Source organism: Ranitomeya imitator, chromosome 5 (genome assembly GCF_032444005.1).
Source record: "Ranitomeya imitator isolate aRanImi1 chromosome 5, aRanImi1.pri, whole genome shotgun sequence".
Classification (NCBI taxonomy): domain Eukaryota; kingdom Metazoa; phylum Chordata; class Amphibia; order Anura; family Dendrobatidae; genus Ranitomeya; species Ranitomeya imitator.
This window is the reverse complement of record NC_091286.1, coordinates 184676177-184691035: the sequence shown is the minus strand read 5'-3', so window position 1 is coordinate 184691035 and position 14859 is coordinate 184676177. Positions and strand designations below refer to the sequence as shown.

Below are 14859 nucleotides of genomic sequence, written 5' to 3'. Positions count from 1 at the left end.
AGGTAGAGGCGCATAGGTTTAATTTAGTAGACCCTTGTTGTGACAGTATGTCACTGACCTGTGAAGGGTCAAGTGGGCATTCCCACTATACAAAAGGGTTTTAGGAAGTTTTACCCCCAGCAGTTCGCCCCCAGCAGTTCGCCCCCAGCAGTTCGCCCCCAGGTACACTTCGCCCCCGAACATTTCGCCCCCAGCATTTCGCCCCCAGGATGTTTCGCTCCCGCACATTTCGCCCCCAGCAGTTCGCCCCCGGATGTTTCGCCCCCGGATGTTTTGCCCCCAGCAGTTCGCCCCCGGATGTTTCGTACCTGGATGTTTCGCCCCCAGCAGTTCGCCCCCGGATGATTCGCCCCCAGCAGTTCGCCCCCGGATGTTTCGCCCCCAGCAGTTTGCCCCCGGATGTTTCGCCCCCAGCAGTTCGCCCCCGGATGTTTTGCCCCCAGCAGTTCGCCCTCGGATGTTTCGCCCCCAGCAGTTCGCCCCCGGATGTTTCGCCCCCAGCAGGTCGCCCCCGGATGTTTCGCCCCCGGATGTTTCGCCCCCAGCAGTTCGCCCCCGGATGTTTCACCCCCAGCAGTTCGCCTACGGATGTTTTGCCCCCAGATGTTTCGCCCCTGGATGTTTCGCGCCCAGAAGTTTGCCCTCGGATGTTTCACCCCCAGCTTTTTGCCCCCCAGATGTTTTGGCCCCAAATTAGGCAGGGAATTTTGGCCTTGTGTTTTAGCCCTAAGACCTCTTTCACAGTAGCCACTTTCCAAAGTGCTAAGTACTGGAAAATCGCTAAGAAGATTGCCAATTTTGAATATACTAGATGGTGGCCCAATTCTAACATATTGGGTATTCTAGAAGGCGCAGCCACGTGGTATGTTGCACAGGTTATGTAGTATATTGGACAGTCCACGTAGTACATTGCACAGGCCATGTAGTATATTGGACAGCCGAAGTAGTATTTTGGACAGCGCACGTAAATTGCACAGTCCACGTAGTAAATTGCACAGCACATGTAGTATATTGGCCAGCCAACATAGTATATTGCACTTGTCACGTAGTATATTGCACTGCCCACGTAGTCTAGGAATGTGGGCACTTTATTCGTGTTAAAAAAAAAAATAATAAAGATATACTCACCTTAGCCACGGGCCCTGAAGTCCTCGCGCCTCTCTGCAGTGCTGGCACTGGCTTCCGGTCTGAGCATAGGACCTGCGATGATGTTGCGGTCACATGACCGTGACATCATTGCAGGTCCTGGACGCATTGCATCCTTTCGGACCGGAAGGCAGGGCGTGCACTGGAGAGAGGCGCGGAGGACAGCGCGACATCGGAGGGGGTGAGAATAATTTTTTTAAAATTTTTTTTATTTTTAACATTACATCTTTTCACTATTGATGCTGCATAGGCACGATCAATAGTGAAAAGTTGGTCACACAGGGTTAATAGCAGCATTAACGGAGTGCGGTACACCGCGATCCATTAACGCTGGCATTAACCCTGTGTGAGTGGTCAGCGGTGAGTGCAGGGCAGTGAAGCAGCGGCCATTTTTCTGGCAGCCTGTGACCGTCGCTGATTGGTCGTGGCAATGGTCGTGGGCGTTTTGCCATGACCAATCAGCGACTTGACAGACAGACAGACGCCGCGACAAATGAATATACGAATAAAACGTTACAGACAGAAAGACGAAAGTGACCCTTAGACAGTTATATAGTAAATAATTCAATGGCTGGAAAAGCGAGGTGTTGTTTCGGTCAGCTCTTTTTATTTTATTACAGGAGCTGTTTTTGAGCACTTAGCATTCATCAATAGCCTGTATCTTATGGGTCATTACCGAGAGCGCTCACAAAAGCGCTCTGAAAAATGCCATTAAAGCACGTGCTTTAGAGTTCTAAAACAGTGGCAGCATAAGGGTGCTTTTATACTTCCGCTACATACGCACTACAGGCCGCCCGTTCGCTTCTGTGATGCCGCATTCCGCTAACCTGCAGTGGAACGAAAAGAAGAAAAAGCTCTTCTTTTTATTCTGACACTGATAGCGGAATGCGGCATTATGAAAGCGAACGGGCAGCTGCAGATCGCGGAACTGAGCCGTTCACTTCTATGGGCAATGCGAGCGGAATGCCAGCATTCCGCCAGCATTGCCCTGGGGTCAGCTGGATGTCAGATCCAGAGCGGATTGACCTCTGGCGGCCACAAACACAAGTGTGAAACCACTCTAAAATTACAGTGTGCAAGAGGCCTAAAATCTAAACAATTTTGAACTTTTACCTGACCCAGCACTGACCTGCTTTGTTGCAAGTTTTGTTGCAGATGTAACAAGTAGCAGGTCACATGTCCTGCAAGTTACATTAGACTAGCTTTTATTCCACCTGTACATCAGAATATAGCAGTGTCTGAAATCTCCACAAAGAGAGAAGTGTACTGCCACAAAAAATCAGTCAGCTTCCACAGCAATTCACTTTCTACAACTATGAATTCAGTTCTGTCCAAACGTGGAAGGAGGAAGTTGGTCCATGAGAATCAGATTTACTTATTTTCCATAAGTCAATCAGAAGAGATGAAAGTCAGATTTAGAGAAAGGGGTTACCCAGAGAGGTTGCTGACATCTACTTTGGACAGAGTAAAAAATGAGAGGATAGAAGGGGTTGTTAAAAAACCGCCCTCCCAGAGACAGGAGATTGGGAAAAGATTTACTTTTTGTTTTAAATATAGCAACATGGACCAGCAAATTAGGTTAGCTGTTAAAAAGAACTAGCACCTGTTAGAGAGAGATAAGGAGTTAGCCGACGTAGCAGCAAGAGGCCCCTTAATAGCCAATAGAAGAAGTGCAAGGTTAAGAGATAGATTGGTAAGAAACCGCGTCACTAAATCAAATACTAATTGGCTAAATGGGATGTCCCCTAAAGGCAATTTTAGGTGCGGCCATTGCTCGTGCTGTCAGCAGCACCTTACAGAGCGGTTTCTCCGTATAGGTGCAGTGTCACACACGGTTAATGATTTCATCACGTGTAAAACTGATCATGTAGTGTATATTGTATTCTGTCCTTGCAAGTTGCAAGCGATATTATATCGGCAAAACTATCCGCCCGATGTATGTCCGTTTTCGAGAGCATTGCAGGTCAGTAGCATCAGGAAAAGGTGTCCCGCGATTCATTTCCCATGTGAGGGAGAAACACGGTGGTAGGACTGAATGTCTTACCTTTGCTGGCATCGAAAAGGTGAATTTGCCTGCCCAAGGTGGTGATTTGGACAATCTGCTCTTGAGATGTGAAGCCAGGTGGATCCAGCGCTGTAATGCCATGGGTCCGCTTGGTTTCAATGACAGAGTCGATATGTCCATTTTTCTGTAGTTGTTTTATGAGCGCAGTGTCACGTATAGTGAACACAATTGACAGGTCATAGAGCGATAATTTGGTATAGCATTTGCTGACATCTCTTCAGTAGCGATTTGTGTTCCATGTCATATATGTACTCCATAAGCCATGTATTGTTTTTAACTTTTGTTTTTAATATGTGCTTTTTGTATTTCTATGGTTTGTGGGAGGGATTTGGTGGCGGGGTGTGTCTGGCCGGTGCACTATATCCGCTGTCTGTCCTGAGCACAAATCGACCCGTAGAAGCGCAGGCATAGCGCGAAACGGCCGTCATCCTTCCCTGCTCACACGAGCTTTGGCTCCCTCTCCCCCGGCCATGACTTTTATCTGGAGTTGTCGTTGTTAATAAAGAAGTAACTTTACCGAAGACTGGTGAGTGCCCTCATTTTTTACTTACAAGGGGTGCATATATATATATATATATATATATATATATATATATATATATATATATATATCTCTGGAGAATTAATTCCAATCTTATCCTATCTTTCCAGTGATCGGCCAACACTAGTTGGAATCAGTAGGCCTCACTGCATTATATTACCCTCAAAGTTTCCCTTGAAGGCAAAAATCACATAGTATTTTATATCAGCACCTTACAGTCTATCATTTTTCACATTTGTGCAAAATAAACTTTGCAATAATTATGCATAATGGAATTGTTTTAATACAATGTTAAATGGTTAAGTAGCTTACCAGAGTCATGCAGAAGGAACTGCTGCTGGACACCATCAATACTGATCTCCTGGAACTCCAGGGGGATAACAAGTTGATCAAGGGTTTGAGGTAACCTTGGGATATTGCCAAGTTGCCTTGCTAATCGTATTGTCCTCTTCAGTGATGCTTTCCTTGGGAGAAGTGCTGCAACATTAGAATGGGCTCCTGAAACGATGTCTGTGAGAATCTGTTGTGGTGTCTCCTGTGTTGTCCTTGCCCTGGTGACTGCCTCATTAACAAGTCGGATTGCTTTAGGTCTTGCAGCTTGTGCTGCGTGACTGAGAAGATTGACTACTTTCACAACTTCGCCAGATTCTTCATTGGTCCAAACACGTCCCTTGCAAGTCGACCGTTTTTCACATACCCAGATGGAATGGGCATCATCAGCCGTTCGTTTGGAAAATAAGTAAATGTGTTTCTCATGGACCAACTTCCTCCTTCCACGTTTGGACAGAACTGAACTCATAGCTGTAGAAAGTGAATTGCTGTGGAAGCTGACTGATTTTTTGTGGCAGTACACTTCTCTCTTTGTGGAGATTTCAGACACTGCTATATTCTGATGTACAGGTGGAATAAAAGCTAGTCTAATGTAACTTGCAGGACATGTGACCTGCTACTTGTTACATCTGCAACAAAACTTGCAACAAAGCAGGTCAGTGCTGGGTCAGGTAAAAGTTCAAAATTGTTTAGATTTTAGGCCTCTTGCTCACTGTCATTTTAGAGTGGTTTCACACTTGTGTTTGTGGCCGCCAGAGGTCAATCCGCTCTGGATCTGACATCCAGCTGACCCCAGGGCAATGCTGGCGGAATGCTGGCATTCCGCTCGCATTGCCCATAGAAGTGAACGGCTCAGTTCCGCGATCTGCAGCCGCCCGTTAGCTTTCATAATGCCGCATTCCGCTATCAGTGTCAGAATAAAAAGAAGAGCTTTTTCTTCTTTTCGTTCCACTGCAGGTTAGTGGAATGCGGCATCACAGAAGCGAACGGGCGGCCTGTAGTGCATATGTAGCGGAAGTATAAAAGCACCCTTATGCTGCCACTGTTTTAGAACTCTAAAGCACGTGCTTTACTGGCATTTTTCAGAGCGCTTTTGTGAGCGCTCTCGGTAATGACCCATAAGATACAGGCTATTGATGAATGCTAAGTGCTCAAAAATAGCTCCTGTAATAAAATAAAAAGAGCTGGCCGAAACAACACCTCGCTTTTCCAGCCATTGACTTATCTACTATATAAAGCTGAATGTGTGTATGTGTGTGTGTGTGTGTGTGTGTGTATGTGTGTATGTCCGGGATTGGCATCTGCACCGTCGCAGCTACAGCCACAAAATTTTGCACAGTCACACGTCTGGACCCCGAGAGCGTCATAGGCTATATTGTGAGGCGAAATTTTAACCCCGCACGTTCCAATTCACCAAACAATTTTGCTCCTATCTACATAATGGGGAAAAAAGTGAAAGGAAAAGTGTTGGAAGCGTCGCAGCTACAGCCACAAAATTTTGCACAGTCACACGTCTGGACCCAGAGGGCGTCATAGGCTACGTTGTGAGGTGAAATTTTAACCCCGCGCTTTCCAGTTCACCAAACAATTTTGCCCCTATCTACATAATGGGGAAAAAAGTGAAAGGAAAAGTGTTGGAGGCGTCGCAGCTACAGAAACAAAATTTTGCACAGTCACACATCTGGACCCTGAGAGAGTCATAGGCTACGTTGTGAGGTGAAATTTTAACCCCGCGCGTTCCAATTCACCAAACAATTTTGCCCCTATCTACATAATGGGGAAAAAGTGAAAGGAAAAGTGTTGGAGGCAAATTGACAGCTGCCAGATGTGAACAAGGGGGACTTAAAGAATGAGAGCGATGGCGCAAAAGAGTATATACCGATCAGTTGCTAAGGTGGGGCCCCGACATGGGATACTCACCACACACGGGGATATGAACACACACACAAAATGCGCCACACACTACCACGTGCTTGAACACATATACCACCCTCAGCACACATTTCACCACACATACACCAACCTCGCCACATAAAAGTCGAAACACAAAAGTCGCCGCTCAAAACTCGCCACGCGCAAAACTCGCCACATGCAAAAACTAGGCTCACGCAAAACTCGCCACAAGTGCAAAACTCACCTCATGGAAAACTCGCCACACGCAAAACTTGCACACGCGGAAAAATTGCCACATGCACAAAAGTTGCAACACATGCAAAAGTTGCCTCACACAAAACTTGCACATACTCAAAAGGCACCAGACATAAAACTCACCACGCGCAAAACTCGCCATGCGCAAAACTTGCTGCACACAACTTGCTACACTAACCTGTCACATGCAACTCGACACACAAAAAGTTGCTACACGCATGTTGCCACACACAACTCAACACACACAACTTGACAAACGAAACTCGCCCTAAAACACACACAAGTCTGGTATTATCCTTCAAAAATAAAAATCTGATTAATAAGCAGACAAACTACAAGAGCAACAAATGTACCATATAGGAAATACAGCAGCATGACATGACCTGTCTATTATGTGTATGTGTGAGCTAATATATACTGCCAGGGGGAGGGCTTCCTGTTGGCTGGGGATTTATCAGGCTGCCAATTTATCTTACAAATACTGAGGTAAAAATACTGAGCAAATAACGTGTTAACGAGGTCTAATACAGGAGATCACACAGGTATATACTATATACAGGGGAGATGACACACAGATATATACTATATACAGGAGAGATGACACAGGTATATACTATATAGAGGAGGAGATGACATACAGGTACATACTATATACAGGAGATGACATACAGGTATATACTATATACAGGAGGAGATGACACACAGGTATATACTATATAGAGGAGCAGATTACCTACAGGTATATACTATACACAGGAGGAGATGACATACAGGTATACGCTATATATAGAAGATGACATACAGGTATATACTATATACAGGAGGAGATGACACACAGATATATACTATATACAGGGGAGATGACACAGGTATATACTATATACAGGAGGAGATGACATACAGGTATATACTATATATAGAAGGAGATGACATACAGGTATATACTATATATAGGAGGAGATGACATACACGTATATACTATATATAGGAGGAGATGACATAAAGGTATATACTATATATAGAAGGAGATGACATACAGGTATATACTATATACAGGGGAGATGACACACAGCAGGTATATAGTATATACAGGGGAGATGACATACAGGTATATACTATATACAGGAGATGACATACAGGTGTATACTATATATAAGGGAGATGACAAACATGTATATACTGAGGTGAAAATGAGAGGTGTGAGGTGAAAATGAAAAGGTGTGAGTGCAAAATGAGAGGAGTGAGGGAAAATAGTGTAGTGATCGGAAAATGACAGATGTGAGGTCGAAATGACAAGTGTTAGGGGGGAATGAGAGGAGTGAGGGAGAAAATGAGAGGTGTGAGGGAGAAAATGAGAGATGTGAGGGGGAAAATGAGAGGCGTGATGGGAAAATAAGAGAAGTGAGGTGCTATAACTAACCACAGATATTTACTATGCCCAGGCAACGCCGGGCTCTTCAGCTAGTTTACTATATAACTGTCTAAGGGTCACTTTCGTCTTTCTGTCTGTAATGTTTTATTCGTATATTCATTTGTCGCGGCGTCTGTCTGTCTGTCAAGTCGCTGATTGGTCATGGCAAAACGCCCACGACCATTGCCACGACCAATCAGCGAAGGTCACAGGCTGCCAGAAAAATAGCCGCTGCTTCACTGCCCTGCACTCACCGCTGACCGCTCACACAGGGTTAATGCCAGCGTTAATGGACCGCGGTGTACCGCACTCCGTTAATGCTGCTATTAACCCTGTGTGACCAACTTTTCACTATTGATCGTGCCTATGCAGCATCAATAGTGAAAAGATGTAATGTTAAAAATAAAAAAAATTTAAAAAAAGTTATTCTCACCCGCTCCGATGTTGCGCTGTCCTCCGCGCCTCTCTCCAGTGCACGCCGTGCCTTCCGGTCCAAACGATGCTATGCGTCCAGGACCTGCGATGATGTCACGGTCATGTGACCGCAACATCATCGCAGGTCCTATGCTCAGACCGGAAGCCACTGCCAGCACTGCAGAGAGGCGCGAGGACTTCAGGGCCCGTGGCTGAGATGAGTATATCTTTATTATTTTTTTTTTTTAACACGAATATAGTGCCCACATTCCTAGACTACATGGGCAGTGCAATATACTACGTGACAAGTGCAAAATACTATGTCGGCTGGCCAATATACTACATGTGCTGTGCAATTTACAACGTGGACTGTGCAATTTACGTGCGCTGTCCAAAATACTACTTCGGCTGTCCAATATACTACATGGCCTGTGCAATGTACTACGTGGACTGTCCAATATACTACATAACCTGTGCAACATACCACGTGGCTGCGCCTTCTAGAATACCCAATACGTTAGAATCGGGCCACCATCTAGTATATTAAAAATTGGCAATCTTCTTAGCGATTTTCCAGTGCTTAGCACTTGGGAAAGTGGCTACTGTGAAAGAGGTCTTAGGGCTAAAACACAAGGCCAAAATTCCCTGCCTAATTTGGGGCCAAAACATCTGGGGGGCAAAAAGCTGGGTGTGAAACATCCGGGGGCAAACTGCTGGGCGCGAAACATCCGGGGGCAAAACATCCGGGGGCGAACTGCTGGTGGCGAAACATCCGGGGGCGAAACATCCGGGGGCGAACTGCTGGGGGTGAAACATCCGGGGGCGAACTGCTGGGGGCGAAACATCCGGGGGCGAAACATCCGGGGGCGAACTGCTGGGGGCGAAACATCCGGGGGTGAACTGCTGGGGGCGAAACATCCGGGGGCGAACTGCTGGGTGCGAAACATCCGGGGGCGAACTGCTGGGGGCGAAACATCCGGGGGCGAACTGCTGGGTGCGAAACATCCGGGGGCGAAACATCCGGGGGCGAACTGCTGGGGGCGAAACATCCGGGGGCGAACTGCTGGGGGCGAAACATCCGGGGGCGAAACATCCGTGGGCGAAACATCCGGGGGCGAACTGCTGGGGGCGAAATGTGCGGCGGCGAAACATACTGGGGGCGAAATGCTGGGGGCGAAATGTTCGGGGGCGAAGTGTACCTGGGGGCGAACTGCTGGGGGCGAACTGCTGGGGGCGAAATGCTGGGGGCGAACTGCTGGGGGCGAAACTTCCAACTCCCATACAAAAGAGCCCCTCTAGTCTTGGGTGTCCTTGCCTTGAACCAGCCCTTGAATGCACACAGATCAGTATGGTATACTATGTCAGACTTTATTACAGTATACTTTGCTGTACTGCACATGCTAGTTGGGATGCTGGGTCACTATTCACGAGCATTCTGTGGAAAGTGTAGTCAGGAGGTCCGAGATCAGATACCAGGAGTGCTCATAATACAGAGGGGTAAGTCAAAGGTGTGGTCAGAAAGCAGTCCGAGGTCAAGTACCTGAAGGGTACATCAAAACTAGTGATCACAACAAAAGGATAGTCAGAGACCAAGTTTGGGGTCAGATACCTGAAGTAAGAGAGCATCAGAAGCAGAAGGGAAAATCCACGAGAATTGTCACAGAAGATCAAAGATCATAAACAGAATCAGAAGTCAGACACAGAGCAAGCACACACTCCAAGCTAAAGCAAATCTACAACAGACACTGACTAATAGCAGCTAGCCAACTAAATACCTAGAAAATGGTTAATGATAGGAGGCACCTGGGGAAACGCCTACAGACTACACCAGATTGAGCAGCAGGGCAGTCAATGAAAATGTTCACAGCCCAGCACTCACCAGGAACAGATTGTATGACTGGACTGTCACTATCAAAACAGACTGTCCAGCAACCTCCAGATTCCATAGGGTGACTGAGCCATCACTCATAGCATCCCTAAGCCACAGTTTGCTATGAAACCGTGACACTAGTAGAGTATAAGGTAGCGGCGCATAGGTTTAATTTAGTAGACCCTTGTTGTGACAGTATGTCAGTGACCTGTGAAGAGTCAAGTGGAAATTCCCTTTGTACAAAGGAATCTGTACAGTCTTGATTGACATAATTTTGTTGCTTTAATACTAAATGTCCATAGGGAAGTGGTTTGCCCAATAAACACTCTCATAGAATTCAACAACAATATCCATACCGGTACAATTGCCCGTGGATAGTAAGTGATGTAGGCAGAAAAATTAAAAAATACATTTTTATTACAATAATTTTAAAACCTAGACAATAAACAGGGCTAAAAAAGCCTCAATGGGGAGGGACAAGTTACACAGACACAGTAAAATGGTGGACTGTAAATAATGTGTATCAGCTGGCAGACAATAATTACTCCTGCTATATATTTTTTTATAAAATTCAGGGGGTAGCATGTAGCAAATAGTTAATAAGCCATAAAGAGAACAGGAAGATATATTAATACTAGCTGAAGAGCCCGGCGTTGCCTGGGCATAGTAAATATCTGTGGTTAGTTATAGCACCTCACTTCTCTTATTTTCCCATCACGCCTCTCATTTTCCCCCTCACATCTCTCATTTTCTCCCTCACACCTCTCATTTTCTCCCTCACTCCTCTCATTCCCCCCTAACACTTGTCATTTCGACCTCACATCTGTCATTTTCCGATCACTACACTATTTTCCCTCACTCCTCTCATTTTGCACTCACACCTTTTCATTTTCACCTCCACTTTTTGCACTTGTGGCGAGTTTTGCGTGAGCCTAGTTTTTGCGCGTGGCGAGTTTTGAGCGGCGACTTTTGTGTTTCGACTTTTATGTGGCGAGGTTGGTGTATGTGTGGTGAAATGTGTGCTGAGGGTGGTATATGTGTTCAAGCACGTGGTAGTGTGTGGCGCATTTTGTGTGTGTGTTCATATCCCCGTGTGTGGTGAGTATCCCATGTCGGGGCCCCACCTTAGCAACTGATCGGTATATACTCTTTTGCGCCATCGCTCTCATTCTTTAAGTACCCCTTGTTCACATCTGGCAGCTGTCAATTTGCCTCCAACACTTTTCCTTTCACTTTTTCCCCATTATGTAAATAGGGGCAAAATTGTTTGGTGAATTGGAACGCGCGGGGTTAAAATTTCACCTCACAACGTAGCCTATGACTCTCTCAGGGTCCAGATGTGTGACTGTGCAAAATTTTGTTTCTGTAGCTGCGACGCCTCCAACACTTTTCCTTTCACTTTTTTCCCCATTATGTAGATAGGGGCAAAATTGTTTGGTGAACTGGAAAGCGCGGGGTTAAAATTTCACCTCACAACGTAGCCTATGACGCTCTCAGGGTCTAGACGTGTGACTGTGCAAAATTTTGTTGCTGTAGCTGCGACGCTTCCAACACTTTTCCTTTCACTTTTTTCCCCATTATGTAGATAGGGGCAAAATTGTTTGGTGAATTGGAATGCGCGGGGTTAAAATTTCGCCTCACAATATAGCCTATGACGCTCTCGGGGTCCAGACGTGTGACTGTGCAAAATTTTGTGGCTGTAGCTGCGACGGTGCAGATGCCAATCCCGGACATACACACATACACACACACACACATACACACACACACACACACATACACACATTCAGCTTTATATAGTAGATATTTGAATTCTGTCTTCCAAATCCTCTATATATTAAGGGCCGATATCCTATCCCCATATACCGATATACAATTTAACAATGAAAGGCCGTCATTATTGCATGTAATGAAAGGAAATGTGCAAATAATACAATGTAGCAAGTGCTAGTACCGATAATGTGAGTCTTATATAGTCAAGGAGCTTACCGCCAGATAGTGTCCTGTGTCTAGTGTCCTTCCCACCCACCCGACGGGCGCCTTTGCGCTGCTTGCTTGTTTCGGGGGCGTGTGCGGTGAGGGATGCCGACGCTGCATAAATAGGCCGTGCATGATTGTGATAGGAGGTGCCTCCGAATATAATGGCACATGCGCCAGGACCTATCATCCCCATCGATGAAGAAAATGCGACTTCCGGGAAATGCCTGTTGGAACGCAGTGGAGCGCACTGCGATCACATGATAGACATACCCGGAAGTCAAGGGGAATCTGACCCAGCGCATGCGCACTTAGGAGGCGGGGAACTAATATAATAACAAGATAAACGGCAATAATATATCTAGTGTGGCAGCCATACCAGCGGAATAGTATATACAGTTAGGGCCAGAAATATTTGGACAGTGACACAAGTTTTGTTATTTTAGCTGTTTACAAAAACATGTTCAGAAATACAATTATATATATAATATGGGCTGAAAGTGCACACTCCCAGCTGCAATATGATAGTTTCCACATCCAAATCGGAGAAAGGGTTTAGGAATCATAGCTCTGTAATGCATAGCGTCCTCTTTTTCAAGGGACCAAAAGTAATTGGACAATGGACTCTAAGGGCTGCAATTAACTCTGAAGGTGTCTCCCTCGTTAACCTGTAATCAATTAAGTAGTTAAAAGGTCAGGGGTGGATTCCAGGTGTGTGGTTTTGCATTTGGAAGCTGTTGCTGTGAGCAGACAACATGCGGTCAAAGGAACTCTCAATTGAGGTGAAGCAGAACATCCTGAGGCTGAAAAAAAAGAAAAAATCCATCAGAGAGATAGCAGACATGCTTGGAGTAGCACAATCAACAGTTGGGTACATTCTGAGAAAAAAGGAATTGACTGGTGAGCTTGGGAACTCTAAAAGGCCTGGGCGTCCACGGATGACAACAGTGGTGGATGATCGCCGCATACTTAATTTGGTGAAGAAGAACCCGTTCACAACATCAACTGAAGTCCAGAACACTCTCAGTGAAGTAGGTGTATCTGTCTCTAAGTCAACAGTAAAGAGAAGACTCCATGACAGTAAATACAAAGGGTTCACATCTAGATGCAAACCATTCATCAATACCAAAAATAGACAGGCCAGAGTTAAATTTGCAGAAAAACACCTCAAGAAGCCAGCTCAGTTCTGGAAAAGTATTCTATGGACAGATGAGACAAAGATCAACCTGTACCAGAATGATGGGAAGAAAAAAGTTTGGAGAAGATAGGGAACGGCACATGATCCAAGGCACACCACATCCTCTGTAAAACATGGTGGAGGCAACGTGATGGCATGGGCATGCATGGCTTTCAATGGCACTGGGTCACTTGTGTTTATTGATGACATAAGAGCAGACAAGAGTAGCCGGATGAATTCTGAAGTGTACCGGGATATACTTTCAGCCCAGATTCAGCCAAATGCTGCAAAGTTGATTGGACGGCGCTTCATAGTACAGATGGACAATGACCCCAAGCATACATCCAAAGCTACCCAGGAGTTCATGAGTGCCAAAAAGTGGAACATTCTGCAATGGCCAAGTCAAACTCCAGATCTAAACCCAATTGAGCATGCATTTCACTTGCTCAAATCCAGACTTAAGACGGAAAGACCCACAAACAAGCAAGACCTGAAGGCTGCGGCTGTAAAGGCCTGGCAAAGCATTAAGAAGGAGGAAACCCAGCGTTTGGTGATGTCCATGGGTTCCAGACTTAAGGCAGTGATTGCCTCCAAAGGATTTGCAACAAAATATTGAAAATAAAAATATTTTGTTTGGGTTATGTTTATTTGTCCAATTACTTTTGACCTCCTAAAATGTGGAGTGTTTGTAAAGAAATGTGTACAATTCCTACATTTTCTATCAGATATTTTTGTTCAACCCTTCAAATTAAACGTTACAATCTGCACTTGAATTCTGTTGTAGAGGTTTCATTTCAAATCCAATGTGGTGGCATGCAGAGCCCAACTCGCGAAAATTGTCACTGTCCAAATATTTCTGGCCCTAACTGTAGATCAACTAAGTGTAAAAGGTGCTTATTTAAACAGATGTACTATAACGTGCACAAACGAGGGAGTGCCCATAGTGAAAATACATTATTTATTAATAAATATATAATCCATCATTAATAGATTATCAACATTAAAATTGGTGAAAAATAAATAAATATAAGATGCCAAACTAAATATGTCTGTGATAACATATACATATATGTAAATAAGTCCCTATAAATGTGTACATAAATATGAGTTAATTGCCAAGTAATAAATAACAAATATGTGATCGAATTATTATAAACAGTACATAAATATATAATATATAATACATCACATAAACAAGACAATCAATAATATATGATGAAAAGAAAATAATCATAAATAAATATATACATCAATTAATAATAATTAGTGAAATGTACTAAACAATACTCCTGTAAGGGAAGGGAGGGGAAGGGTTAAAAGGGGGTGGAAGCGCAAAAGTTATCTAATATTGAATGTATACAGGCTAAATTTAAATATAAATTATCCAATGTGCATATGGACTATACTGGTGATCCCCATTCACCCATATTTGCTTCTTTGTCTTCGTCATCCAACTGGTGGCCTCAAAAGAAAATTGTGTTGTTATCGCCACTTGTTACAGGAATAATAAATATGTTAACGTTCCTCATTGCCAAATATTTTGCATTATATATTCACAATCTCTCATCACGGACATTTCTGCAAAGGATAAAAATAAGTAAAAACCTGTAAAAATAGCCATTATTAATTATCTTTTAAAAATGAACCCCTAACTTACATTACGAAAAAAGACCAATGAAAAACAACCTATTATACTACAAAAAGGCATTAAAACCCAAATTTTTGTTAAGGCCTTGTGGTGTAAGCGTACCAAGGCGGGCGGAAAATCCATCTGCTCTCG

General features: G+C 44.5%; 1 protein-coding gene across 3 annotated transcripts in view; it reads left to right on the top strand.

Moving 5' to 3' along the window:
- TIAM2 (TIAM Rac1 associated GEF 2) overlaps positions 1-14859 on the top strand; it is an 810124-nt gene that overhangs the window by 521894 nt on the left and 273371 nt on the right. The window lies entirely within an intron of this gene.